This window comes from Molossus molossus, unplaced genomic scaffold, assembly GCF_014108415.1.
Source record: "Molossus molossus isolate mMolMol1 unplaced genomic scaffold, mMolMol1.p scaffold_m16_p_12, whole genome shotgun sequence".
In the NCBI taxonomy this organism is placed as follows: Eukaryota; Metazoa; Chordata; class Mammalia; order Chiroptera; family Molossidae; genus Molossus; species Molossus molossus.
This window is the reverse complement of record NW_023425347.1, coordinates 41,671,299-41,676,565: the sequence shown is the minus strand read 5'-3', so window position 1 is coordinate 41,676,565 and position 5,267 is coordinate 41,671,299. Positions and strand designations below refer to the sequence as shown.

The 5,267-nt window shown below is 40.4% G+C and overlaps 1 pseudogene; it reads right to left on the bottom strand.

Annotated features, from left to right (window-relative positions):
* Nucleotides 1-1,134: 1,134 nt before the first annotated feature.
* Nucleotides 1,135-1,995, bottom strand: LOC118626735 (annotated as a pseudogene).
* Nucleotides 1,996-5,267: the final 3,272 nt, after the last annotated feature.

Below are 5,267 nucleotides of genomic sequence, written 5' to 3'. Positions count from 1 at the left end.
TAGCTTCACCTAATGCATTAATTCTATCCCTTGATAGCGTGGGATACCTTTAAAGAAACAATTCACCATTACTTTTTAAAACGGAAAACTTTTATATCTCAATTCGCACCTGTTTTTGTGGCTTAAGAATATGAAGCAATTTTTAAGTAGTGCTGAAATGAGACACGGTAATGTCAAATGTACAATGAAAGAGAAATTCGGGTAGTAAGAGTTTGAAATGTCAATAGATTAAGAACTCCTTGGTTTTTTATTGCTACATTGTCAGTTTTCTTTTAGAGAAGAAATCTTCTTTTACTTTCTTTTTTTTCCATAAGATTTCAGAAATCTTCCCAAGATTGCACAAGTTCCTTTCAGTGGCTTTCCATAATGACGACTTCTGGCTATCACTTCAGGTGACTATGAAATCTTCTTAGAAGTCAGTTGAAATTATGCTCATAGTTATCATACTGAATTTGCCCTGAAAATAGAGCAACTAAATATGTATAGGATCGATTTTTACATTCAATTAAATCTTTGCATTTTACTCAAATAATTCGCATGGGGACGGAAATGATCGTGGGAAGCACATATACACACCGACATAGCATGCATTACTTTCCCAGGGTCCAAACATCAGGTGATGTCTGATATGCACATGTGAAAGCACAGCCTAGAAACGAGGCATGTATAGTCAACATCCATACGTTGTAGTAAACACCACTGCATGCTTTCCAGAGTAAGCAAATGGAATTCTTAAACGGTACGGAAGAATTAAAATAGCAACTCTTATGACCTTAAAATAAAAAGAAAAAACAGTAGCATGCTTTGATATTATAACAAAATAATAGTGACAAAAATAGTAACAGCCGATACCAACTTGGATTTAATACATATCCCTTTCATACTAAGCCAACATGTTAGGTCCTATTATCTATCCACATATTTTACAGAAGGCTGACCTTAGCCAGGCAATTTAGCAATTTTCAGATGATAACTGACCCAGTAGAATGTAAGGCCAATCTAGTCATGAAGAGCTAGTCAGCTATAATAAATCTAACGTTTCTTAGTATTTACAGTTTGAAACACTGGGCGCTGTTGTTGGTGGTGGTGGTGATGATGGTTTATTGATAATATTATACAGCACAGCAGAAGAATTCAAACAGCTCCACGTGGTGTTTTGAAATTCATCCCAACTATAGGCTGAGTGACAGACAGGCTGCCAAAGTCCAAGAGCTTCAGCATTTCCTTTGTGTCAGGATCAACTTCAATGATCTCCTGATCCAAGGCTGGGACCTCAGGAACATAATTATCTCTCCTCTTCCTGCAGCTTGATAGAGCTACCTCTCACCGGTCCTCTCTGAATCCGTTTCACCCGCTGTGTGACATACCCCGCTATGTTGTTCCGAAGCTTCTTACTGGAGATGACGGTGATCTCCTCGCACGCGCGCTTGTCGGTGTGGAAGTGGTTGCCCAGGCGCGTGTACTGCTTCTCGCTGATGCCCGGGCCGCCTTCCTCACGGTCTCGGTGCGAACGCGCCCCCTCTTGGCGAGTCCCTGGTGAAAGAGGAAACCTGGGCACTTTTCTAATACATGAAAATCATGTATTGATTCACACAATCGACCTTATTTGGTTGATTTCATTATGGTCTTCATTTTACAGATGAGGAGACTGAGAGTGGTTAAATAACTTGCCAAAGGTCACACAGCTAGCTGATGGCAGAGGGACCTTAAATGCAGCCATTCTAGTTCTGAAATGTCTCTTAACCACGCCTTGGCTTAGAGGCAATTTTGTCCGCTTCGATGATTCGAACTTGATCTGATTCTGATCATTCTCAAATCCTTAACTTGTAAACATTTGAAAATATTCCGTGTCACCGGCTTCTTCACGCTACGCCTCCCGCCCTGCAGTGTGCAGTGGGGTTCCCAGCGGCAATCCGAGTGGGGGCGCCCTTCCCCTTTCCATAGGGACTTCACTGCCATGAGACCCTGCTCACTCTCAGCACTTCGTAATCTCATGGCTTTGAGGAAGATTGCCCTTCATGAACAGTTCTCTCTTAGCGTAGTTGTCCCTAAGTAAGGTGGATACTAAACCTGCTAGGGTGTCTCTTCAAGAGAGAAAAAGTAAGAAACAAGTGGCATGCCAAAACATTATTATAACGAGTAATAAAAGTCGTTTATATGTAAAAGGCATAAGAAATGAGCTAGGCATTAGGGACATCAGGACTCGGGCAAGGATTCAGGATCGTAGTAGTGCGGGCCCCAGAGGTGCCGGCTCTGAGCAGCGCAGTTAGACTACAGACCAAATTCCAAACCTCCACCGCACAAGACAGGCTCGGGGAACATCATAAAATCAACCAATCTAGGTGTTGCCTGGACTCATTTTTCCTAAATGTGGCTACATTAATCCCGGCTGTGGGAACAAAATCTCCGAACCCTCTTGTATGTGTTCTTCTCCAAAGCAAAGGCCAGAAAAAAGGAAAACGGCGTTTTTTCCACGAGTGGCCAAGTGTCTTAACACTGACCATCAGAACTCTAGCTCCTCGTCCCCCGGTTGGTTTTCATCTAAGCGTCCAGCTCATGACTGGAAGCGCATTTGACAACCAGCCTCCCAACTCCTAGCCTTGGCTCCTGATAGAATCACTTCTCAAAAACCTCAAATCTTTTTTGTTTTTCTTTTTCACTGAAATTCTATAATACCTAGAGCACCTTTTAGACTCATTAAGATAGAATACTAGCCTTTTTATTAGCTGCCCAGGTTTCACCAGCACAGAGAGGTGTTTCGCCAATGAACTTGCGAGTCCCGGTATAAGAAGAGCATTATGCGGCCTGTCGACAGCGACTGACGCAGGCCCGCTCACTGGTGCACAGATATGAATTAATACTGTATGTATTATTTACAGCCTTGCCCACCTTTTCAGGCTTTCTAGTTAATGAAACCAGTGTTTAGGTATAACCATTGGGATTTCTAATTACCATCACATTCCTGTTCATATACGGACCTTCGTAACTAAGCCACTTGGGGGGAGAAAAGGGTTGTAGGGTGTGTGACTGTCGAGGGCACAGAATCAGAAGAAATGATGTTAGGAGTAAGCCATGGTCCAGTTTTCTTTCTGAGAGGGTTTCGCAGGGCTGTGGGAACTGGAGAAAATCTGGACCTGCAGTAATAAGAGTCAAGACACTGAACAGTGCTGTGTGCCCACCTGGACTTCTTCCCTCCAGGTCCCGCTTTAAAATTCATTGTTGTGTTACAAGTACCGAGGAAATGTGAAAGGATTGTGCAAACATTAATAGTAATCATCTTCATATCTGGGACCGAGGGGAAAACAACCGGCGTTCCCATTTCTGTTTTCTTTCCCGTCCTCCATGCGATATACCAGTCCACCTCTATCTTGTAGCCATTCTAGTTCTGGGATTTTTTTTTCTTTTTCTTTTTCATCTTGGCCCTGCATTTCTTCACTGACAGTTGTTCATAGTTCTTTTATTCTTGGAGCAAAATTTGGTTTCCAGATCATTATCACGGTTCCTTTAGTGCTTGGTATCTGGCCCTTTCCAGACAAGATTTCTGATCACCAAAATTCCTCGCTATTGAGGAGTTTTTAAAAAATAAACTGGCAGTTATCAGATAATTGCCAGATCTGTCAAAATTAATTTCTCTTGTGCTTAAATGAGAGGAAAATAAGCATTTGAGTCAATATCTGAAGAGGGTATACTGGCAAAGTCATTTAGCCTCAACCATTTATATCTCCAGAAGGGGATGGATTTTACTCCACTTAAATAAATACAGTCTTGATGCAAATCTCATCTTTAGCTATAAATACATTCACTCATATTAAAGCAGTCTCTGTAATTAGTTTTATCTTACATAATGGAAAGGTATTCTATAAGATGCTTTTCTACATAAGATGAATTCTTCACTATTTTTTTACATCCCAAAGTGATGATTTTAATTACAAAATCCAATCTGTCAACCTCACTAAAATTATTCTATTAGCATTTTACCAGAATAATTTTTAAAAAATTATTATTGATTGTAGAGAGAGAGAGAGAGAGAGAAACATGGACGTAAGAGAGGAACATTGTTCTGTTGCCTTCTGCATGTGCCCTAACCTGGATGGAACCTGCAACCCAGGTGTGTGTCCTGCATGGAAATTGAATCCACCAGCCTTTGGTCTACGGGATGATGCTCCCACCAATGGAGCCACACTGGACAGGGCCAGAATGATTTTTAATCTTATTTATTGTTTCAATTATTGTGCTATAAATATTGACTAATAATATCATTTTCTAACTGATGTATTTGGAAAGCACTTTTAATAGTGCCTGACCTGTAATAAAGTTTATATATGCCATCATTAATACTATCATCTCACTAAATTCTCACAATAGTAGATAATATTATGACTTGAATTTACAGAGGAAAAATTTAAGCTATGAAGTTAGGTGACTTGTCAATAATGAGACAACTAGTAATTAGCACAGATGGAACTTAATCCTGACTCTAAATGAAGCATATGGAAGATTCCCCAAATTTTCAATGTCTCTTCTATTTACTTGTCTTTGTACATCTGATAACTTACAGAAGAAAAATATATAAGACTCGTCACTAAAGTGCCCCATAATAAAGAGGAAAAATGAGAAGAAGTGAAGATGTGTGTGTATACAAACAGGTAGCACTATTTGATCTAAACTGTCAATTACACTTTTTGATCATAGCAAAGACTCTATAATCCACTTACCCTACCGGATCACTTCTTCTAGAGGTTAATTAATTCAGGGGTCACAATAGAGTGTTATTGCCTAAGCAAATTGAAGGATAAAAGAGGAAAATTGTGTAGACATCTGTTTTAGCAATGGGGCATATAGATAATTCATATTCAAGTAACAGTACATTAGGATTCAGTGCTTTTAGGATATTACAATCTAAAAATATGATTAGATCAAATACAGACTCTGCAAGCTTAGTGGAACATCCCATACTGCTGGCTGGTTTAGCTCAGTGGTTAAGGCATCAGCCTGTGGTCCGGAGGGACCCGGGTTGGTTCCCACTAAGGGCATGTACCTCGGTTGCAGTTTGTCCCCGGCCCTGGTTGGGTTGTGTGGGTGGCAGCCACTCAATGTGTCTCTTTCACGTCGATGTCTCTCTCTCTCTCTCTCTCTGTCTCTCTCTCTCTCTCTCTCTCTCTTCCTTTCTCTCCCTCCTACTCTATCTGAACAGAAAATGGAAAAATGTCCTCGGGTAAGGATAAAAACAAACAAACAAACAAGCAAACAAAAAAATAAAATGGTAA